Source organism: Melozone crissalis, unplaced genomic scaffold, assembly GCF_028551555.1.
Source record: "Melozone crissalis strain CALT ecotype California unplaced genomic scaffold, PUWL_Pcris_2 ptg000009l_1, whole genome shotgun sequence".
Lineage (NCBI taxonomy): Eukaryota > Metazoa > Chordata > Aves > Passeriformes > Passerellidae > Melozone > Melozone crissalis.
In genome coordinates, this window is record NW_026535787.1 from 12215008 (window position 1) to 12240481 (window position 25474).

Sequence of the window (25474 nt, forward strand, 5' to 3'; positions counted from 1 at the left end):
CTCCAGCACAGCTCCCCATATGCAATGCTACATTTTTAAGACCTGGTAGTAAATTTCTCCCTGAGTGAAGTCTTGATTGAAGATTTATTTCAGAACTAGTGATCATGAAAACAGTATCCCTGCAGAAAGAAAAGTGTTTACTAATGTAAGTCTATATATTAAAGTCTATATATTAAATTAGAAAATACTGAGAGAGTCAAATTCTCAAAATGTATTAAGTACATTTCTTTCATTTACATATTTTTTTGCTCACAACTTTTTGAATGTGAGCAGATCTTCAAAAATACCTTAAAATACCCTAAAAACCAGAAAACCTCTCTATAAGGAGAAATTAATAAAATCCTTGCTGATTTTAAAATATTCAAATAAATTCAGTCCCAGTCACCTTTATCATTAAGGTCCATAGAATAGTATTGGAAATACTGACAATGTAACTATCTTTGTTAAGTGCAATAGCATTTGAAAATACTTGTTCTAAAAATTTCTGTATGGCTTCAGAGCTACAGAGGACTTCATAAGCTTTAAAGCTGCTTTAAACTTTAAATCTGTGGATTGAAGCAAATGTGTATAAATATATTTTACAAATACTTAGGAGTGTTCATTAATGAGAGCATGCACATTGAGTTCTAACTCTGTGGGATGTAAGGGAGTGAGAACATTTCCTGACATAGAGATGTGGGGGCTTTTGTTTGGGTTTTTTTATTGTTTGGGGGTTCTTGTTGGTTTGGTTTGGGGTTTTTGTTAACCTTCCACCACCTTGATCTTGAAAATCTGTTAAAGAATCTAAAAAAGTTTTATTTAAAAATGGTGGAATGGAATCTAACAAAGAGGTTACAAGGATGCTAATTCAAGTAATTTATACTAAATTTTAGAATCTTCATGTTCCTTATTAATTTAAAATTATTTAAAATCTGTGTTTGTTCCAGGATGAAACTTTCATGAATATAGTTTCACCAGTTCATTACTTTGTTCATATAAATTTTCTTCGTTCATTTTTAAATAAGAACAAGGTAAATGATAAATGATTGAGGGAACATGGTGAATCCTTTTCTCTTCTTAAGCTCTAAAATCTTTTCTACAAACCTGGAGGTAGGAGTTTCCCCAGATATCAAGAAACAGTTTCATGCAGACAGACAATAGTTCTGTGCTTTATGGAAATGTTTAAGTGATGACTAAATACTTAGTTATTGAGCCTTATTGAGGTAAAAAAATAAAAGTATAGAAAGTGTTAAAATGAAGTCTTAACAATGTCAAGTTCCTTCAGGGACAAAATAATTGTTCAATTTATCTTTAAATAAAAAGTAAAGGGAAAAAAAATATTTACCAAAAAAAGCCAACAAGCTGGCAAGAGAAATGGGCATTGTTGCTAGCAGTAGTAGTAGTCAAGGGGAAAAGAGAAATTAATCATTAATGATCAGCTATTAGACAAAGAAAATTATCCCATGATATTCGAGTCAGTAATCCTAAAAGTCCTTGTACTTATGTGTCTTAACATCTTTGGAGTAACATAGTCCAAGAAGTGTAAATATTAGTGTTCATGTGAAACTGCACAAAACCAGTTCAAAGTAATTCAACAGAAGAACATGAGGGAAAAGAGAATAAATATAAAATTGAGAGCATAATATACCTTCATAATTGTTCACCAGATAATGTTTGCCAACTAGCTGTCTGAACCATTACCTTTTCACCAATCTATATATTTTGTGGGATAATATCTATTATCTAAAGGTAAACCAGCTTAATATGCAGCAGTTCATTGGCATCCACTTAAAAGTATTACTATCATCAGTATGTAGAAAAAAGTAAATCTATTTACTGCCAGGGCTACAAGCCACAGCATTTTGAGAAATTCAATGTACTCACATTTTTCAGTAGAATAAATATGATGCACCTTTAAGTGATACACATCCATGAATAAGACATTGCAATTACATTCATCAAGTGTTAGGGAATAGTTAGAAAAACAGGCTAATACACAATCTTACAGAAGTCCCTCCTCTTCCATGATAACCTCACTGAAGTCTTCAAGGACGTTTGTACTCAGGAAAACATTCAGATTTGCTTTGAAAGCAAAGGTTCTTGTGTCTTTCTCCATTCATATACCTGTATTTAATAATTTTCCACAGACAGCATCTAACAAACAGGATGTACCTGGGAGTGTGGCATCCTTTTGTGACATGATACCCACAGTGAAAAGCAGGAGCTCAGGACAGTTTAATAGTTTGTCCAAGTTTGTGCTAGATATCATTGTCAGCATTGAGATCAAGGGATGAGCCCTCTGGTTTGCCAAAATGATGGCTAGGCCAAAACACATATTTATCAAAGTCCTTTCTGGGCAGCACATTAAAGGCCTGGTGCCTGTGTTCTGAGTTAAACAGCACCATCTCACAGTTTGAAGTCAATGTATCACATTGGAATGTGTTTTCTCTATCAGTGTGATGTTTTCACATTGTGTTTTATAATGTAGTAATTACACAGCTTGCCCCACAGTTCTTCTTGGAATTAATGCATCTCTTGTATTTAATAATAGCACACATTTAATAAGACTATTTTGTTGTCATAAATATTAAAAGCTACATAATATATGCACATATAAAGACTGCAGTAATGAAGGTGTTTAAAATAAACAACACCAATTGAAATTCAAGTGCTGAAGCTCAGTGGATCCTGAAAGTAAAAGTAGCTGTACAAATAAAACAAAAATCGCCTTTGTTGATCTTCATGTCTAAGAGGAGAGGAATATGGCAAATGAACAAGGAGGGGGAACAGTAATGGGAAGTCCAAACTTTCCTCTTTAAATAATCTGCAGCATTGACTTTCCCTTAAAAAAGCTGAAGAGATGCCCTTGCCCACAGCATTTAACATCTCCTGTTCTGTATCCTCTGTGCCCTGGCCCTTTTTCTATTGAAAGGACCCCTAGACCTGCCAGACATGGCCCTAAAAACTCCAGGTCCAGCCTGGGAAGAACTCTGCTATGGAGGGAAGCAAGAAAATTGCCATTAGGCTGCTTTCCAGGCAAACCCTGGGGCTGCAGGAACTCCAAGTGTGCCAGGCACTGCTGGACAAATCCCAGCCATCCTGGCTGGAGCTCATGGGCAGCTGAGCATTTCCTGCTCACTCCTAGGCAGTCTCAAAGAGACAACTGAATTATGTGAAGGGATGTAGAGCAGCCCAGGATAAAGAAGGCTGGAAATTGGATTAAATCCATTTTACTTCCACTTGCCACAAGGTGTGAACGGTACGTTCTGCACCTTAGGAATAAGAAGTTTAAAGTATTTATGTGAGCATTGTTCTCTCAACTCTTTAAAGGATGTGGTAAAAACCCCTATGTAATCTCAAACTGCAATATTCAGATACAAATTTTAAGAATCCCAGAGCTCTGGGAATACTGTTTGACACTTGAGTGGGAAAGAGTTTAGGTGTCAAATTCTCAGTTCAAGATTATAAAAGTTGTAGAAATACAGAAAGGTTAAGATCAAAAAGTGCCTAGGAGTATGGATTTTTATTCTGATTTGAGTGACTTTGCTTGTTACATTTGGATGCTAATGTAATTAAAAGGTCTCATTCTCTCTGGTCTGTGAAAGTGACAATACCTCTCCCTTCTTACATTAAAGAAATGTACTTTTTGGAATAATGTGATAAAGATTATAAAGATTTCTTATTTATATGTGGCTACATTTTAGTTTCTCTATCGACAAATGAAGAGTAATGACTCTTCACTACTGAAAAATTGAATAATACTGTGACAAGTTTTCAGAAAGCTGTTACAGATTAATCTAGTGAAGTTTATTTCTGCACAATAGGAAGAAATAGAGACTGGGAATTGAGGAGGGCTCTATTTAAAGTAAGATGCTGAAATGCTAATATCATAGTTACTAGTATTTTTTTGGAAAAGATATTAATTCCTCACTATTCTATTAGCTCTCTTATTTATGTTTTTTTTTTTTTAAACCAATTATTAGAAAATAAGGGGAAAATAAATCAGTCAACATAATATTTGGGCTTCAAAAATTTTCTCCACAGGAGCAGCTGTTAAGGAAGTTAAGCAGTCACTGGGGGAGAGGAAAATTCTCCTCATGGGGTGAAAATGGCTGGATGACAGAGTCTAGAGTAAAAATATGTAGTCGTCCTCCACTGTGACTGAAAGATAAAGTGGGCTGCTCCACTGCTTCATGTTTTGATGTTTGTTATTTAATCCATGGAAATAATGGAAAGAAAGGCAATGAGATGGCAGCACCTGCAAATGTCACAATTAGCTGGGTTGCTCAGATCCAAAACACACTATATGGGGAACTTCAAAAGGGATCCCTGAGATGTACAGCAGTGGATGACACGATGCCAAACAAAATTCAACAGTATGAAAGCTAGCAGGCATTGAAAGAAGTAATTTGAACTATTTATGACCTGTCTTGGGTACTAAATTAATTTAGAAATACCAGAAAAAGAGATCAAGTCATTGTGGACAACTCAATAAAACCTGTGATCTCTGTTAAAGTTTTATCAGCCTTTCCCTTCCCCTTATAATTTCTCCAAATAAAAAGAATTTCTCCAAAAAACAAGAATTAATGGCAATATGACCCTGTCTGTGCAATAAACTACATCCAGTACAGCCAATAGTCTATAATGCAGCATCTCCTCTTATTCTGACTGCTGTGATAGACAAGAAATAAGCAACAAGAGGAAGAAATTAACCTATTTCTTAATAAATATGTTGCACCTCTTTCTAAAGTAGAATGAGTGAAGATTTGGCAAAAGTGAGGGGACACAAATTTTATCTATGCAGGTATAACAGATTTTTTTGTATTAAATAAGTAACTAAATGCTAGTCTATGCAAGAAGGTTCCAAACTTGTAGGTGCTTACATTTGGGAAAGGAATTTAGATGTGTAAAGTCAAACTGGGATGAAAGTGCTTCTAGTAGCAGCCATTACAGGGTGCTAGGCATCCCATAGAGACTCTTCTTCTTTCTCAGAAGTCCAGAGTGGAAAAGTGTCAGTGAAGGTCTTAATTGAGCCCTTCTGTCTCACTGTTCCCTCTGTGGGGCAAGATTTACCATCTTTGCCACTATGTAAAGAGCTGAGGGATTTCTCAGGACAGTCCTTGTTCCCTGCTTACATTTTAGTTACTACTTAGCACAGCTAAGGTTTGCAGAGTTATCCCTGTAATTAACCTGACTGCATCCCCTGCATTTGCTGGGCTCCATGTGTCTCTCTCCAGTCCAAAGGTGAGGGTAATAGTAAATCTCATATGCTGTAAAAAATTAACTGCACAGTTGTACCAGAACCGTGCCAGTGTTCCCATGGACAGTCACACACCCACAGCAGGGATCTTTACACAGTGTACCTCCAAGCAGAACACGTGGGAGGAGAGGAAGGAAAGACTAAAATGAGCATCCTCTTTTTCTTTTAGTTTTATGTACAGAACTGATTAAAATAGATTTCAAGGAGAAAAGTTCGTTGTGCAGTTGTTAAACAACAGTGTTTTTAAAAATATTTGGAAGAGAGAGGATTTGCAGAAATCCATTAAAAGGTGCTCATTAAGGTGGCCATGATTCATTCCCTGCTGGAACTTCTGGTGCCAAAGATTTCGCAGGGGCAGAGGCAGGAGGTCAGATGCTGTCCAGAGAAGTGGTTGATTCCCTATTCCTGGGGGGACTGGGGGTGTTTACAAGACATGGAAATGTGGCACTGAGGGACATGGTTTGGTGGTGGCCTTGGCAGTGCTGGGTTAACTGTGGGACCTGGTGATCTTAAAGGCCTTTTACAACCTAAATGATTCTCTGATGCTATGATTTTATCCTCTTTTGCTAAATTGGTTTGAACTGAGTATGAGTTGAGCATGCTGACATATATCTACTATTCAGCATAAAGAAAAGGTCCATATTTTACCTATGGTTACAAAGCTGTCTCATATTTTGGCAGGTTGTTCCATATTAAAATTGCAGCAAAGAATCTCAGTAAAACCCCAGGTCAAAGAAATTAATTGAAGTCTTTTCACAGTTATCCTTAACTCTGAGGCAAATCCATGCATCACTCTATTCATTATTTGGTCTATGTTCTTTTACATACTTGAAAATTCCTCTAAATTACTAAATATTTTTCAACATCAAAAGGTTTCATCATTCTTTTGTCATTGAATAGTCCTCCTAATCTGTAATTACTTCCTGCTGTCTTCGACAGTTTACAATATTTTCATATTCTCATAGAAACTTCAATTCTCTGGAAGGGCAGGTTGCAGAATTCCCACTTGGACGTTGCTGTTGTGATCTTCTTTTAGTCCCTATGAAGGCAAATGAAACCTTGAACTCCTGCCATGCTCTGAGGTGCCTCCTCTCTATTGATTCTCACCACTGATATCACACTTTGACTTCCTTATTTTTGTATGAAAGTCCTTAAGAACTAAAGCTAAAAGTGATCCATGTTGCTATCTGGATCCAGGGAAGGATTAGTCCCTGCTCATGTTTGGTTTAAGTTAGTTTTGTACATGATAGCCATTATCTTGAAGTAGTGTTTCATTATGAAAAAGAATTCCTTCTTACACAATAGGAAGTTCTTATTTCTGTCTCACTTCTGCATAGGACTCTTTATGGAAAAACTCCACTTTTTCTGTGGAGATATTGCCCAAAAAATACTTTTAGACTGTTGTGCAAATGCCTAAAACATTTACTTAAAATAAAACATCTCTCTTGACAGTTCTCCAGACTATGTTGGCCTAATCAAAACCTTTTTTTTTAAAGTTTTTTTGTTCTTTTTTTTCTGAAATCCCTCCACATTATCAAAGTGTTTCTGAAAACAAGATGGCAAGAGTGGGAGGAGCTAATAAAAATTAATTTGACTGGTACATTTCATTTTAGGCTAATTTTGGCTGTACCCTGGTAGCAATGGTAAATGAGAAAATAGTCTCCTACACTTTGTTTGCATATAGGTTATATCAGTGGAGAAAATTCCTGTAGGAAAATGTGTAGTGCAAGCTTGTTGTTCATGCAAATTTGGGTAAATTCTGGCTGTAGTCCTGAAGCAGAGGACTCAGATGACCTTAATGAATTACTTGACTGAGTTTATATGGAAAAACCCTTTACTTGAGATCTCTTTGCTTGAAATACCTTTACTTGATTTATTTTGAAGTGAAAAGGTGATCTGTGAAAGAAATGTTATTATTCCCTCAAGTTTATTTTAACCTTTGAGTAATAAGCTGAAATGTTACATTGATTCTGTAGATTTCACTCCCACACTTAACATCACATTTGAAACTCTTACAAATCAAAATAAAATTCCTATTCTCATATTAGACAATGATTCAAATAAATTTTGTCTCTTAAGAATAGAATAAAATCTAGAGGAGCTTAAGAGTGAGAGGAGTCCAGGGTTCCCAATCATGAGCACTAATAATTGTACCAAGAATCCAAATGAATGAATGGGGAGCGTCATTTGATACTGTTTAATTTGGGTTGGGTTTTTCCTTCAAATGGATGTTGGGTTTCACAGGAATGCAATATAATTTATTTTTCTTTTCCCAAAAATGATAGAAAAATATTAATAAATTAGATTAATAATAAACATAATATTTTTGGTGCATCTTTGCCCAAAAAATTTGGGAATCCAAGAGTATGAGTCCTAAGACAGTTTTAGAAGCAGTTTTCCCTGTGAACAAAGGGAAACTGTGTGCTGATGTAGTGTAATTTGCTGCACATTTATTGAGGTGTGAATGCCTGGTATTTAAAATTAAAAGCTGCTGCTATGAGTTCACTAGCTAAAGTAGTGACAGGAGTGAAGAAGAAAATTTCAAACAACTGAAATCTGTAAGAATTGATGGAGAGGTAGAAGTTATAAACCTGTCCTCATGTATTGTTTGCCTCATGCTTCCTGATGCTCCTCACTGAACAATGAAAATGCCTGTTGACTTATTTGCTGAATTCTAAGAAAGAAGCAAGTGTAAAGGCAGGCTGAAAAAATACTGTGCTTCATCTTGCTTTTGAAGAACTCTGACATCATCAAGGCTTAAGAGGGCCACTTTCCTCTGAAAAAAAAAAAAATCACATGGCACTTCACTTGCAGGTGGATTTAGGAAAGCAGCCTGCCACTTCTGTATTGCGTTGAACCACTTCATAAATCTGGAGACTTAGATATTTGGCTTGATTACAGGCTTTTGTTTTCAGCCCATGAAGGCTGCAGTTACCTAACTAAAATACAGTAAGAAAATTTTGGCAATTAATTTTTCAAGTAACTATGCTTATGGTGTCTGTACCCTGTCCAGAGGTATAATGTTTCTGTCTAATAAAGGAGATATATAAGAACTCAGACTGTAAGGCTCTCAATTGTTGGCTCAAGGCCTTATGAAGAACTTCTACGCCTCAGAAATGTAACATATATTTACTCAGCATCCTGTACATTTTAGTAGTGGTGTAGCTCTCTTTAAACTTGTCAGTTGTGTATTTGATGACATGTAGGGCACAAGAACTTTTAACTATGTTTATCAGACTCATCTAGAGACAGTATCTTCAAAGCGGCTTTCTGAGCTTTCCAGTTGAAATATGTTGATCCTGTTGAAATATGCGATCCTGTCATTAGGAGTTTGTTTATAACTTTTCTTTCTTTGCAAAGCTCCCAGGATAGATTCCGAGGGATCCCTGGATAGAGAGAAAAAAAACCCCAAATTATTAAAAATAATTTCTCTTGGTTAGCTGTTGTTGTTGGGTTTTGTTGGCTTTGCTTCTTTGTCATCTGGGTATCTGCACTCAGCAGACTCCAGGCTCTGACTGTATGAAGCAGTTCCCGTTTTGGTAACAAGAGATTCCTTGCACCAGAGAGCTGATGTTCAAAGGCAGTGCAGTTACCACTGCTCATGTTGAACAGAGTGTGGAATCTGACCTTTATGAAAGAATTGCAAAGAGGCTTTGAAATCCCTGTAATGGTATCCACGGAAAACAGAGAGGAGCTGGGAACAGGGAAGTTTTAGGGGGTTTTGGAGAACAGCACGTTAACCCCCTCCCTGTCCTCTGCCACCCTTCAGTTCTTGAAAAAAAAGTGACTGCAAAATTCTGTGATATTTCATTTTTCTCACTTGGAGTCTCTCTTAATAATATACAAACCTGTTCCTTTTCCTTCTAGTCACCTCGCAGTCTTTTGTTAGAAGGATCATCTGTGCTTGTCTGATTCAAAGGAAGACCTTTGGCATCTATTTATATGCAGTGTTGGAGACAGGATGCTGAGCGACAAGGCTCTTAGATTTAACCCATTATGGCCATTTTTATGTTACATGAGGGATTGAGAGTTACATTCCTCCTATTGCTGGTTTTCCTACAGGCATATCTTCTGCTAGCTTGGAAGCATGTGTTTTCAAAGTGCAGCACAGCTTTTGTGGAGAAAACTGGTGTGTTAAGGAGGATTTGCTCAATGTCTTTGTGTTGCTGTCACAGATTGCAGTTTTGGATCCTGGGAAGGCAAGACTTTGTACAGATGGATTTCACAAGGGAAACTGTGCCTTTCAAGCTGCCATTGCAACCTAATAATCAAAAATTAAGAAAAGATAGAAAAGATACCTGTATTCTCTGATGCCTACATCTCCCTAGGATTATGCTCAAGAACATATTCTTTTGAGGATATGCAAACAAAGTGCTTTGAGCCAACATTATGGGTCAAATTTACTTTATTACAAAAGTAGTTATGTTTTGGGGGCTGTTTCAAAGGTAAATGAGCACGGACGTGGGAAGTTTATTTTCTGTCTGTGCAATAATTCTTTAAGCTGCCTGGTAGCACATGCTGCTGGTCTCTTCCAGCCAGCTGGTGGGCTCCCAGGCAGAGTCTGTCACACGCTTGCGTCACATGGAATCCCCATGCACTTGCAAATGCTCTGATCCCTGGAGAGGCATGGCCCTTTGGGGGCTGAAATGCTCAATCCTTGTGCCGAGATGTTCTGCTTAGGAATTCAGGGCACAACGTAAACCTAGCTGTGGATCCTGCCATTCCACCTCTTCTTTTTTTTTTTCCCCTCCCTCCTTTTCAGAAGTCCTGGATGTGATATGTTTCACAATGATATGTTTCATCTTATGTTGTTGCTCTCAAATTGCACGTGTGAGAACACAGCATCTCGGAAAAGATTTACAAACACGGGTGTGGTGACTGATGGCACTTTATTTGTGAAGGAAAAGGCATATGTTTGCCTTGTGGTGTGTGCATCACAATCCAGTGTAAAGTGAACTGACTACATCAGTAATAGGCACGTTCTTTACCCCTTCCCCTCTCCAACCCCCACTAAAATAAAAGACAGGAAAACGCTGAATGCTATGTGGAGATAACACACAATTTATTGATTCTTTCTGTATGCTTTATGGCTATAATGGACTTTATGAAAACCCTAAGCCTGTCCATTTTATCTTTGTAAATAATTGACTGAGAACACTATTATAAATAGGGTAAGTGGAATGAGATACATGCAAGAGAAGACTGTACAAGTAATTATATGTATATGGTACATTTCAGCCTGTTTTGGCAAAGTTCAAATACATTTCTTCATAGTGTCTGAAAATTAGAGATCTAATTTTTTTGCCTTAAGTCTGTTGTCACAACTACCCTTAGCTCTACTGTAATTTGCATTTCAAGTGTACTGGAATCTCTGAGCACTGCCTCTGTGTGTTGTATGATTACTGTTAATACTTGATTTCACAGTTATTTACAGCCTTGATGTATTGCTTGACTGTTGCTAATATCTCATTTACTATTCTGACCACCCTGAACAGCCCTTCTACATGATACTTCCCGGAGTGTCTAGTCTTTTATCCCCTGGCTGTAGCTTCTAATTTCTCTCTGGCTGTAAAACAGTCTCATACCTTTGCAACAGAAAGTATTTTTACTTTTGTGTTGCAGAGCTCAGCACAGATGCCAGGGAGGATAGCAGCACTACTTCATAGTCAGAATATGGGGACCTTTAGTGTCCTAAGGAGCTGACTTGGAGAAGCCCAGGTTCATACAGTTCCAACTAGGTGCAAGGCCATGTATATTCTGCCTGGGTTCTGGTTGCCACTGAAAGAATAACTCCATCCTCTTGCTAGTGGCATTCATTTCCCCTTGGCTTTTTGTGCTGGCACTTAGATTACATGACTGCTAAATGAGCCAGATGAAGGATTGATCCTGCTGCAAACTAGTCTTGTATTTCTTCTGATTTGCTTTTTGGGACAGTTCCCTAATCTGCCTTAGGATGCAGCTGTGAGAGGCAAGTGTCAGCACAAACAAGGTGGAGGAACAAATGACCCAGCTCAGGAGGGAAAGCAGAAAGGACCATCACATCAGGCAGATGTCCTGATTTATGCTGCAGGTCTTGGTCTGCACACTCACTGGGATTTGGCAAATGGGAATTGCTACCTTGCATGGGAGCAGGAGTCTGCCAAAAAAATGATTGTCAACATCACTCATCTTTAAATGGCAGCAGGTTCTGTCCCCCCATTCAGTCCCTATTGACAAGCTCTGTCTTTAAGACAGGAGATGGATGTGAAGTCTGGCACTCCAGGCTTTGTGAGCTGCTCATCCCTGCTGCAAGTACTCAGTGGTACAGGTTACATAAAGAATTCTCCACAATTTAAATTGGCATAAGTAAATGCCTTATACAAGAGAAGCATAACTATCCAAACTTTTAGGTAGAAGTGCCCATAACATTTGCCAAACAAAAATGCAGATAGTTGGAATATCTGGTTTAGCACATTCTGAAATTGGCCTTTGGGATCTCAGAATCTCTGATTTGGTCATCCTAGTTTGGTGAGTTGGATTTCCACTTGGGAGACTCTTTCAGCAGAGCTTAGGTTTTAAACCAGATATATATTGAAACCTCCTCAGGATCTACCATGGGAGTTATATTCTAGATAAATCAGAATACCTTCTGTACTGCCAACTGCAATGGGAGAGAGTTAAGAGAGGTCTTTTAAGTAGCCAAAGGCAGCTAACAAAAATAGGTAACACCTCCCTCCAGGCTACTTTACTTTTCCTAGTCTGTCACAGGCCTTCCAAGGGTGTATTTCAGATTGTGACTTAAGGTTACCCCAACCCAACTTACCCGAAACCCAAGGCAGGCAGGCAGAAAACAGGCAATGTCACATCATGGACAATAGATGATGTCTGAACTGAATAATAAATCCTGAAAGAAATTTTATTTTCCATTTGCCTATTGAGTAAAATAGTTTTGGCAAGACAGAATCTGAACTACAGAGGGGCGCTGGTGGTGAAACAAAAGAAATGGGTGGCAAATGAAGTTCATGCTGTTAAATTGTGCTGGTGATTTTGGTAGAGTTGATCATGGCAAGCCCTGCAGAGCCTCACTCACTGGGCACTGATGGCTTCTGTTCTGACAAAGTTCACTTCTTTTTGTGACGCTTCCCTTGGTTAAGCAAAACCTCAGCCACAGTTACAGGTAAATACACATTAGGAACTGAAGTGAGAAAGCTTTCCAGAAACACGGTAATTAACTGAAAACTAGATACTTTTAATTTTAGCATGTTTATGTGAATCTATACATGTTAGTGGACAGAAATGCATGTCTAAATACTCTGAAGTTTGCCCTGGAGTGATGTGATAATTATCTGGTTATGAGTTGTGCATGTTAATTTCTGCAGGTGATTTATCTGGTTTATCTGGCTTTTATTTTCCTTCTTTATTTTTTTTTAATGCTCCTATTTTCACAACAGAGCACAGATAGCATTCCTATAATTATGAGTGCAGGCAAGAGTTGACAAGGAGAAGCAAGAGCTGAAGGTGAGGTAGCTCCTCAGTTAATCTGTGAGGAGAGATAACTGGCAATGAGACGAAGAAGTGCAGAGATGTGGCCAGAGAGGCAAGCAGAAAGGATACTTTTATCAGCATTGTTTCAAAGCAGCTATTAAGTAAGTACTAAAAGAGGAAAAGAAGCAATTACAGTAGTGAAGTGTAACTGAATTTTGAAATGCCTTTTAATAATGTGCAGGACAGGAGCTACATCTTTACCTGAGCAACTGGGGCATGTTCTGGATGTGTCTAGCTCACCTGCTTTCAACAGAAACACAAAGACAGAGAAAAATTTTAGTTGAATTTGTAATTGAGAGCATGTGCTTATGAATTTGTAAATAAGACCTATCATCAGAACTTTCAGTGTTATAAATATTTTTGATAGTGGGGCCTGGGCCAGGCACAAACCCCTTCTATTGCCAATGTGTTTGAGTGCTTGTTTTGCCTGAAAAGTAACCAAAGATACAGATTTTATGAGCCTTTAATATTCATTGTTCTTTTCCTCTGAAAGATTCAGCTGGTTTGCTTTGCAATTGCTTTTGTGGAAGAAATGCTGCATTGTAATCAATTTCTGTGTGCAGTGTAAAATGTCAGGGACATTTCTGTTATTTAACCTGCAGACTCCTGCAGTATGGGATGAGGCAGAGTTTTTGAAGTAAGGCTATTTTTAGGACTAACTTCTAAGAGATTTCAGGTTCAGCATATCCAATACAGTATATGCTTTCTTATAGTTTGTTTTCTTTTTAATTTAAAGTTGAGGTGCATTTCGGGCAGCAGCAAAGATGCATTAATTGAGATATATTTTTTTTTCACTACACTGCTATTTGTTTGGTCATTCTTTTGATGTGATAAATACACACACTGTTGACTCTGATCACTTTTGACATTGTTTGGAAATTCATGGGAAATACTAAATATTTCTTTGTTATCAAAATGCATGTTCGAGTTAGAATTCAATTAAAATGTCATAATCAAAAATAGTTAAAGAAGCAAACTGCTCTGTGCACTGATTTAAAGAAAAAACTTTTAAAATAGAACTCTGTGGGGCTTTCTTAGATACATAGGCCTCTCTTCACTGTTGGTTGAGTTTATTTAAAGAGCTTTTCTAGTCACCTTTGAACCTAAATGATTTCTCCAGATGTACAGAAGTGAACAATGTAAAAATCTTGCTGCTTCAGCAGAACAGGATCCAGCTGGCAGGGAACTGGATCTGCAAGTCATTGGTTACAGCTGTGTTTCGATTTATGTGATGGTTGAAAAAATAAATTACTGGATTAAATGGCTAGAAAGAGGACTCTTTGTTTAGCCCTTGTGTGGGGACTGAAAGTGTTTATGGTGCTGTTTTCTTCAGAGCCTTTGCAAAGTAAGCTGGACAAATAGACTTATTCAAAACTTGTTTGAAATGTTGTGCATTCAGCTTTATTTCTTTACAGAAGAAACTGTATGTTTTTGTATAATGCTGTCAGCCAGCAACCATTCTTAAGGTCTCTTGGCCTTTGAAAGTGGCAGTAGCATTTTAGCCATGTCTTGTAGGCACTGCAGTTTATCACTGGAAGGCAGTTTCCTTTCGTTAAAGGTTTTCAAATGCACTTCTTGGCATGAATGCAAATACATGTAGGGGCTCTGTCAAACTCATAACTTTTTAATGGGTTTAATATTTCAGCTTTGTATACCACTTACCTTTTGCTCTACATAATAGTGCTGATGTAATTGTAAATTGGGAGCACAATAATTTACAGAGCAGGCACAATGAAATCAGAAACTAATGCCAAGTGTTTGGATTATTGCTTATCTTATTTCAGTGTTCTAACTATGGTGATTATGTCTTATTATCTGATATCCTGATTCTGCAAAGATTTACATGCTTAATTTTACTGAACTCTTCCACTTTGCTTGATAGGACTGAGTGCTGCATAGAGCCCATCACAGCTTTGTTACCTATTTTGATAAGAAATGTGTCAGGTTTTTTAAATCTTTATACAATCAGGGTCCTTTGAAATCTCATAAACTGCCTTTTCAACTGCAGATAGCTTGGGCTGAAGGAGTTGAGTTAGCATCTTCCAGTGAAGTCCCTGTTCCATTGCAGTCACTGGACATGCTACCACTGGCTTCTCTTAGGATGCAATTTCACTTTTTAAAGTGTATTTTAATGCTTTTACTTATAACCAATATCCCAAGTCCCACAAGTGATTTTTCTTAAGCAGTAAAACTGTTGCTAGTAATGCTAGTGAAGTGATATGCTACCAAGTGTGAACAAAAGTTTTGATATTAGACCAACAGGAGGCTTCTTGCAGGAGCTATGGAGAGCAAAATAATAGTATAAAACTTTCAGTGATGGCAGACAGTGAGCTTATAGTGAATTTTTTAAAGATTTAGCTGGCTTTCAGCATAATAGTTTGCAAAGCCAGGAGCTTTTCAGCACTTATATCTGTTTATTCAGCAATATTTCCTAGTAATTATTTTAGGCTGACCATTAGTTTCTTTTTGCAGTCATAAAGCTGTAGCTGTAGCCAAGTATCAGTTACATCCTATTTATTAAAACATTTCTAAAATGGTCCATAAATGTGGAAAATTATGGTTGTGATTAGATCACAACTGTTATTCTATCAAGATCCAATTACTTTTTTAAAAACAGTTTGCACAAATTGTTTTCAAAAGATTGCCTTTTTAAAATCCTACAAAGAGCTGACCAAGAAGAGCTAAATACCAGAACAGGAGTTCCAAGGCAAAAATGAAATCAAACAAGTTGGCCAAGTTCCATCATAAGCCAGCCTCAGAAATACCAGAGAGAGGCTTAAAATATTTTAAATGGAATATTTCCCCTCCCCCAATTTCTTTTATTGTTGTCCCCAAGCAGCATTATTACATTAGGAGCCATGCGACAGAAAGTCGTGGTGATGCAGAATAAATAACCATAATGTATCAAAAGCAGACAAAGGTGTGATTGATCTGTCTGGAATTGGCAGACTCTTTCGCTGTGTCAGGCTGTTTCTTTGATCAATGAAGGTATAGCCTCTGACCTTTAAAAAAAATCAATGAGATTGATTGAAAGGAGAGAGAGAGAACTATGAGAATGCAGGATAGCTTTAACCTTCACTGTCTAGAAAATTTAAAATATTCTGGTTTTGCAGGCATTGAACCTATTTTGTATTTTCTTCTTAGAATGCTTTCCTTTTCTCCAGACTGCTTTTGAAACCTCTAAAAACAACACTGTAGAAATGTTGTGTCTGAATGTTTCTCACAAATGTTTATCTTCAGATTGCATTGTTAAGAAAACAGGAGTGTTTTGTCCTACAGCAGAATTTTGTACATTCTCGTAGTGTTTGCAGCATGTACCAAATACCTTTAATTTCCTTTTACAAACTCGGACTTTTATGTGGCAAATACACACCTCAGAGTCAGTCCTCCGAGAAATTGTTTAGGTAATTTCAGAAACATTATCCACCCAAATAAAGAGACTTGTATTGCCCGATTTCAGGATCAGACCCACTGGTGATTGCAACAATATATGTGTAACCAGCATGGAGGGGTGACTTCTGGGAATAGACAACATATTTTGGTGATCCAGTTCTATGTAATATTGTGTTTTTATCAATTATGTGTGTCTGTGTGTGCAGGAATATCTACAAGTCAGAGAACAGTAAAAATGTCATGCTGGAAAATTTACAAAGCAGGATTTTTTAAATAGTGACTGTTCTTATTGAACAGACTACAAATGCAGACCTGGCAGTTTAGGGAAAAACAGGTTTTAAACAGTTGGAATTTCATTTTAGTACTGGGCCCTTCCTTTCTTCACATTGTGCTGATGCTGTATTAAGTAGTAACACAAAGCACTCAGTGAAGTAAGTATAAAAATTATTCATAAATAGAAAAGTCAATTCATTCATCACTTCATGTTCTCACAACTCAAGGAAACATAGGTCAAAAAAGTATACATATCACAATGGTTTGTTTTCATAAATAAGTACTTTTTTAATTGAAAGTGTTGGCAAAATCAAGGTCTGTTGAATAGAATTCAGACAAAAAGTAATTCAAACTGCAATAATTTCTGCTGTCATGTCTGTGTTTTAATAAAGGGCAGGTAAATTGACAAGTCAGCAAGGAGATGGTATAATAGAATTTCTTGAGTAAGATGGAGCTTGCGTAGGAAGAGAAGGATATTGCTGTTTCTCTGTAATTTTATTTCTGTGATTTCCTTTCTGTAATAGATTGTGTAGGCTATATATATATTCAATACTTTTTGATCAGGTGGGAATTACAGTTAAGTTAAAAAAGGCGCTGTTACTAAATTGCAAGAAGAATTCTGGAGGTAGCATTTCTAGACAAGAAAATAGAAGGTTAGATTTTTTTAATGGCAAATCTGGGGCTAGATAACTGTGGGACTTTTCTGAAGTCTTTGTCCCCTTGCTGTTCATCAGTGAGGTGAGAAGGTGTTAGAGACAATCACACAGAGCTATGGCGTAGGTCATTCCAACTAGGCACAAGTCATTCTAACAGTGTTACTCTTTTAAGTCATTTAAATTCTACATTAAGAGAATCTTTTTTATGAATATCCTTTCCATGTGCACTTTGATGAAGAAACTTTTACTTCTAGAAAAGGAAAAGGGATGAGTGTGTTATGAATCAGTTTGAGCACACTGAGGATCTGAAGATGAGAACTGTAAAATCAGAATAACATTTGCTTTTAGTGCATTTCTCTCTTCCCATTAGATACGTTCTGATTTTGCTCTAATGGTATCTAATTCTTCTTACCACATTCCCTAACATTACTATCTGTTATTCCAGAGAGTCCTTATCTGTCACAGAAAGTTTGCTTTAATATTGCAAATCACCTCACTCTCGCTGTTTGAGAAACAAAAGGCTGATCCTGTATTTGAGCAGGTTCTGATATCTGACATGCATGTCCAGTCTCACCTCTCCTCCCTCTCCGTCCAGAAGTAATAATCCAGGAAATGTCTTCTCCTTTCTTCTCTCTCTCTCTTTTTTTTAATTTTTTTTTTTTATTATTATTTTTGGGTGCTTTCAGCAATGGCTGCTCCCCTTTCTGTTCCTCACAGACACAAACTGCATCTTTCCAGTGTGGATGTGGATGCTGTCCCCTTGTGGATGATGCTCACAGTCTGAGCTGCTGCCTGCAAAACTGAGCAGTGCCCTTCAGCCAGTTTAAGGTGGTGTCTGGTACAGTGCATTCATTTAGCATGACTAAAGGACAAAATTAAGGTTCTTTTTGTTTCTCATCCCCCTGCCAGCTACAGCTTTCCCAGAAAAGAGGCAAAGCTGAGGTCATTTTTTTTCCATCTGTGAGGGGTCAGTGACTGCAACCAAGCTGTTCCTGGCTGAGGTATAAGCCTGTTAAAAAGCACCTATGCTAGCAGCTGAATCATTTTCGAGACCAATTTTTTATATTTCTCCTAATCAAAACAGCAGGTCATTAAATCCAGCAGTGGATCTCCAATTATAACCTGGTTTGGACAGCATGGAGCCCTGCCCAGACAGACCCCCGACCTCAGCCTTTGCCGTGAGATCTGTGCTTGCTGCCCCTGTCCCAGACCCACTGCTAGCATCTCCAGGAGCACAAATTCCCCCCCAAAATACCATTACCACAGCTATTTCTGCTATTTGGTGTTCTCAGTGCTGCCTGGAGTGGGGCTGTGCATGCTGTCTGTCCAGATGAGAAGCAGATCTATGGTTAAAAAAGGTGTGGTTCTGCTTGGAAGCAGAGGCAGTGTGTGCAGGCAGTGATGTAAGTGTAAATGTACCAGGGTTTTCTTACTTGACTATTATTTAAGTCTAACAGAAGAAATCAGACTTAAGAAGCCTGAATTCTGGATACCTGCTACCTGTATTCTTTCTTTCCTCCTAACAAAATCAGAGACAGAACTGCTGTAGCATTTTAATGAAAAGCTCTTAGATCTTTTCCTGCACAGGAATTAAAAAAAAAAAAAAAAAGAGTTTAATTGTTGACATTTAATCTTTGTACAGTAAATTATAATTACAGGCAAGAACTTAAAGTGGTTCTGCTCATAGTCAAGCCTGATGGTTCTTTTCTCCTTGCATTGCATGAGGATTTACTGTACTGTGGATGCAAAATGTAAATGATGGGGAATTCTGTGAAATTCAGACATGCACACAAAACTGTCTTTCCAACTTTTTCACACTTACCTTCAAACTGAAAATGGATTTTCCTGGTGGCTCATTAACCAGAAATGAGTTGGTTCTAACTAGGTTGTGGGGTGGAGGGTTCTGTAATATTGGATTAGTGAAAGGAGTGAACAGCTTCAGTTTAATTCAACTAGTCTTCTATTTTTAATCTCCAAGGAAACAGCTGAGTTGAATGTTAATTAAACAGCAGTCTTTGATCCACCCAGCCACTCCCGGAGGCATAATAATAATATATAAGTGCACAGCAGCACATATGTAATAGGTACACTTAAAGGAGTGCATCTAATCTCACCATATTCACATTTAAAACATTTCTTGCTGACCCACTCTGATGTTATTTAAATAGGGAAAGGAAAAAAGAGGAGAAAATGCTAAGCTAAACTTTGTTGGTCTGAAGGTAGGGCAGCAGAGCAAGCGTGAGTTCCTATTATGAGGATGTATAAGGGTTAATGATTAGAAGAGTGGAATCAGGAAAGACCTTAAGCCCAGATCTATGACAGTGGTAATTGAGCTGATTGATTACGACATCTCGTTTCAGACGACTATTGATTTAATCTAGTCTGCAGTCCCATTGGCCCCAGAGGTGCTCCCGAGTGAGGCTCAGCACTTGAACCTGGGTACTCTTCCCTACTCACCGTCTGGATATAAATTTCCAGAATCTGCAACCATTTATAATTTTCACTCATCTTCATCCTTTTATTCAGAAGCCTCTAATTTCATCAGGCTAATGTTTTTAACCATTGAGGGAAGAGGCACAGGGAAAATGAAGTGGAACAGACTGAAAAGGGTGGGTTTTTAAAAAAAAAAAAGGCAAGGCAGAGAGCCGGGGCTCTGTGGCCAGTATTTGCATCTGTTGTCTCTGATTCGCAGAGCTAGCAAAGGCTGCTTTTGGAGGCAGTCCACAAAGCTGGGCTATCAGTAGGCAGTTTGCTGTACGTGCACGTTCAATTATTAAAATAGTAGACTTTTTTTTCTTTCTGATAGCCATAGTGAGGTCATGACATTAATTTATCCAGGGTATTGTGGGTAACTATACAGAAAAAAAGCATAAAGGGCACAGATGCTGGAGCAGCAAAAAATGGATGGGTCTGAGCAAAAGGAGATTAAGAGGCGATGACCAATCTAATGTACGTATAGCAGTAAGAAGCCGGCATCCGTCACAGACTGTTGATGGCAATAAGTATTTTAAGCCATGCTGTGCATGTGGTAATTTTTTTTTTTTTTCATATACCTCAGTAACTGCTAAGCTGAATGCTGTAATCCTGTATTTTTTCAGTTTCCCAAATCTGATTTTGGTCTTGTTTTTGTTGTCTCATGCTTGGCGTTCTTCGCTCGCTCTCTGTATGTGGGTGTGTGTCTGTCTCCGTCTCTCCCTTTCTCCGAGATTACAAACTTAACTGTTTCCTAATTGTCTACTTTCCTCCATCCTTTTCCTAAGAAATCAATCACCATCACCACGACTGGTCCCAAGTGCGCACTAGCTGGGCTTAGGGCGTGTACCTGGCGTTTTGGCTTCCTTCCTTTACTCTGGGGCTGTGTGGTATTTTCATTTTGGACCTTCCCTGCGAGCGGATGCCCTTCCCGTTGGCTGCTGCTGCCGTAAGGTTGCCAAAAGGGCTACCTGAGCCGGGACTGCAGCGCTGCATCCTGGGACCTGCCCGCCCGGCTACGCCGAGGGCTTCCACAGCACCAGGCAGCTCAGAGAATTGGCTGGTGAATTGCGTATCACCTGTCCCCCCCCCCCCCCGGTAAATAATTTCTATACCGCGAATCACAGTGGTGTGGTATTGTCTGGAAAAGTAATTCCCAAATACTGTTGGGCGTAAAAAAGGGAAAAGCCGAAAGACTGTCAACACCGTAAGCCATTAAAGTCCCTTGCCTTAAGAACAAAGGAACAGGTAAAAATGCACACAATGATTATGCTCTGTGGATTTTCATAGCCTGTCAGACAACTTGTGCCTGTGTTTCAGTTATCAGCCTTTGTGCTTTGTTTGGTGTTGTATATTTTCTATACGTGTCTTCAGTTTCTGTGTGTGTGTATTCGGTGTGTATGTATGTGTTCAGACTTCTCTACCAAAACGGAGCAAAAGACATACAGAAAAATACACAAGTGGGGCTCAAACATGCATTTTCAGTACTCAGTGTGGTGGTGCGGGTGTATTGCCATTGTTCTCTTGCAGTGCTCCCTTTGATACAGGCAGCTTCTATTTTTTTATTTTATTCTAACTAAGAAGTCTAAAAGAAAAGAAAAGAAAAAGAGGAAAAAAATTGCTTAGTCCAGTTAAATGCCAATTGAAGCCCAGAAACTCACGATTTCAGCACAGTGAATGGTGATTCAGACCCTGGCAGGGTTTTGGCTATGAGACAATTCCTACTTATAAAGAGTACAATGAAGAGGGGAGGAAGATAGCATTAATTTTGAGGAAGATTAATATTAGTCTTTTAATGTTCATTATTTTCTGAAGAAGTGGATCCTTGTAGCTTTTGAGAGCTAGTGTGTCCTTCCCACTTGTATTTATTCGAGCAGAGGAAAAAATGAAGAAGGCGTAGAATAAACTCCTAAGACTGTTCAAGAATTATTGGCATTATTTCTCTCTACATCACGTGTGAGCCTGGGTTGCCTGCTATTCCTGAGGCAGAGGATCGAGGATGAAAGTCTGTGTGTCAGAGCCTGTTTTCACAACTGCATTTGGAGATCTGTCTTATTGATTAGGAAAAAAAGGGGGTGGGAATAGGAGTGTGAGGTGAGGGGAGGACCGACTGACTACTGGCTTATTGCAGCTCAAGACATTTTCTTCCGGAAAGATGTCAAACAACTGAGACACAGCAACAGAGGAAGTAGAAAGGTGGAAAAATAAGAAGAGGGACCCTTTGGAAGAAATGAAGGCATTCCTTATGAGAGCCTTGAGGTGTTTTTTTTGTTTTTTATTTTTTTCTTCTAACATCTGACCCACAAGGGCTAGAGTGACAGCGTCATGCAAATGCTGCAGTCCAGCAGGTCTGAGAGAGGGTGGATGCTAGAGAGTGAGTTAATGTTAATGATGAGTGCAGTGAAAATACCAGCCGATACCACCCCCTCCACACACAACTGCTCTGAGTCAGCATCCGCTGCTTTGCCGTGCCTTTCTGTGCCTCTGTGTGTGTGTGAGTGTGTGTGCGCATGTGTGTGAGTGTGAGTGTGTGTGCTGTGACCGCGTGTGTGTGTGTGTGTATGTGTGTGCATGGAAGGTAAAGCCAGTCAGTCAGTGAGAAGCAAAGGTACGTTCGAGAGCAACTAAAATCTGACTGATTTCCATCTTCAGAGCATCAGATGTATTCCCTAAAGAGGATGGGTCTATGCGATGGGGGTGGTATAATTATGTTAATGTCATATTTATAGAGGGGAGAGATTTTTCATTCTAATTATTGATTTGAAAGCTGTGGTCAAAATTGTTTGTTAAATCCTGATCAGCTTTAAAAAAAGAAATTGAATGAAATCTAGGGACTGCTATACATATATATCTCTCTCATATATGTATATATATTTTTTTGTTTCATTTAACTATTTTGTGTCTGAGGCATAACTGATTGAATGGTGCACAGTGACAAAGGAACGGCTCTTATATAATGTTGCATTATATCATCAGCTGAAATAATATTGTAAATAATCCAAAATGTTCTGAAATCTGAAGTATCAGTCTGGAAGGGAGGGTGAAGGGCAGGGGTGGGGGTGGGGGGCACTGGCAAATCTTTTCTTCGGCAGAGCACTCTGTACAGCTTTCTTGTAAATGGATGGTTCACCTGTTCGACCAGCAGAGATTCTAATTCTTCCCCCCCTTCTCTTTTTTTTTCCTTTTTAAAGCTGAACGGCTTCCCGAAGAGCTCTGAGTTTTCTATGCCAGATTCTGCTCCAGTGGCTAGGACCTTTATGGCTGCTGTTTCTTTTGCTCTGGGATCTGATGGAGGAAAAAAAAAAAAGCCACGATGGATCCTGTCCCTAAAGTAGAAATTTTCTTTTTCATTCTGCAAACAAGGCTAAAGATCGGAGGAGAATGAATGCAAAAGTAATTCAGGATTGTGGTCGTGCCATTAAAAGTGTTCGGCTTCAGAACAAAATTATTTGGGAAATCCGAGCAATTCTTCTTACTGTATCGACAGTATTTGAAAGTTATGTGTGCTTTGAGTAATCTGGTTCAAGTGACAACAATCTCTGCATGTCAATGTTTTCTGCAGCTTATGGAGTGAAGGCTAGTTTTGCCATTGGAAAGGAAGAAGCTTTTTCTAGCAGTCTGTAGAAGGATTAAATGTTGAACGTGGGGAAGAGGCAAAAAGTGAATACACGCCCAAAGGTTATCCTTGCATCGTGGATGGGTTTAAAGTACTCTGTAACCCAGGGCCCACCTGAACAGCAGGACTAAAAGTATACCGGGGAAATATTTCAATTAGAACCCCCTTAACAAGCATTTAATCCTTCTTTCAGGCATTAAGGAAATAGAATAAAATTGTTACTGTACAAATCTGCTGGAAGCAGATTTTAACCCATTTGTAGACGCTTCCCTCTGATGCATCATAGTAACATAGCTACTTGTGAGACAAGGCAGAGAAGATTTTTATCCTGTGTTCTTTGTTTTTTCTTTTCAAAAGTTAAGGACCATACTCCCAGAAAAGTCTGTTCGGTCAGCTGATACATTGTTCGAATGTATGTATGCGTCTTGCCTGCTTATTTGATCTTTTCTGCCCCCTACTTGAAACTGTGGTTTGTTTATTTGGGGGGAAGGAGGTGGTGTTGATTTTGTGGGGGGACGGGACATTGGTTTTAGGGTTTCTTTCGGGTTTGGGGTTTTTTTTTCTATTTAACAATAGCAGTGAAAGTTTTGGTGACAGCGATTATGACTACTAAACAATTCAGTTTATTGGAAGACGAATTCTTCTGGATCATATCGGACTTTTCCTAGTCCCTGAGACCCTAACTTGTGAGGTTTTTTAGCAACAATCACAAGTCAGGCTCTTGGGACCTAGGCGGAGGGGAACCAGCAGCTTTGGACTGTGTTTGTTTCTCTGCAGAATTTAGAGAACCAAAGGAGCTTTCCTTGTCTGGAAGGGTAAAAAGGAAAATATACCTATTTTAAATGTTAAGCTTCAGAACTGTTCCTAAAAAAGAAAAAAAAAATCCAAACAACTGTTACTCCTCGTGCAGCATTGGGATGTTACATTTTTATATGTTTAGAAAACTGGACTAGATGTCATGTAACATTTAGAATTATAATTTAACCTGGATGTTAGTTCGCACAAAAAAACTCCCCCCAAACAATAAAAACAACAAAACTCCCACTCAAAACAGATACTAAAATATATAAACTATTTCCAACTATAATATTAATACTATGACTATTATTATTATTATTGTGGACAATTCTGATAAATAATTACCAAAAAGAATATATTCATCCTTACTGTTCAAGCATCAATTGACTTTTAAAACATAAAACATAAACACTGATGTTTGAGGCCTAGAAAACATTCATTCTATTGTTTGAATAATGATTTCAGTCTACAGGAAAACTGTTGCTTAGCTTTTCCTGTAACATGGAACAAAGAGTATTTTGTACTTAGTTGCCATCCTTTTTCTTTGTCCAAGTGAGAGCACAATATGTCATTTAAAATATTCTCTCATTTAATTTACATTTTAATTTGAAAGAGAATATTGGTTTAAAAATCATGCTACAGCATTAACATCCCTCTGCACTCAGAAACATATTTCTTGTACCTGTTCAATTTAAAGCAAACCCACAATACTCTAAGCACCAGACTCAACTTGTAACTTCTCCATCACTTCTTATATTTTTTTATCCCTCTGAAAATAACCAGTGTGAGCTGTAGCTTGTCCCTCATGTTTTAAGTTCTTCACTGACTTTGCATAAGGAGATTCACAAGCACATGAGTTATTCTGCACTGCTTATTTGTCTCAAACATCTGATCTAAAACACGTCATCTGATTTGTATTTCTTAATATTTTATAGGTGAGTTAGTTCTGAGTCATTTTTCTCTGTTTCCTGTGTCTAACCAAGATGCTGAAGGATTTTGTTGATACATCAGACTTCACTGAAACAAAGGCTTCACACAGATCAGGCATCTAAACTATTTGTTCATTTCAAAAGTGGTATTTTGGCTAAAGTATATTTTTTCCACTTGTGTGGGAGGAATTGTGTTTTATTGTAAGCATCAACACTATTGTTAAAATAAATTGTTCTTATCTGTTAGTATAATACTTTTTCTTCTTGTCTTGTTTTCTTAAGAGACAGAAACTATGCTCAGTACATAGTTTTCAAGTTGCTCAAGATATAATTAGTCTTTAAATAGTCATAAAAAATATTGCCTTAGCAATTACAATGATGATACTGTTCCTGTAAATATGTAATTCTTTTCTTCGTAAACTGTCAGTCCCACATGCTAAGAATGCCCAAAAGAGCTAAAAATTGCAAAAATTCAGATGCAGAGGTAACCTTTTTAACACAAATATTATATTCAACGTTGATTTCTGCTTAGGAAATATTGGAAAAGTAGATTGGAATGTGTATAGGAAAGACA

General features: G+C 38.0%; 1 long non-coding RNA gene across 1 annotated transcript in view; it reads left to right on the forward strand.

Annotated features, from left to right (window-relative positions):
* LOC128933476 (uncharacterized) overlaps positions 1-25154 on the forward strand; it is a 175121-nt gene extending 149967 nt beyond the window's left edge. The window contains exon 6 of the long non-coding RNA XR_008482786.1: positions 22749-25154. This is a non-coding gene — a long non-coding RNA (uncharacterized LOC128933476). The remainder of the gene's footprint in view (positions 1-22748) is intronic.
* Positions 25155-25474: the final 320 nt, after the last annotated feature.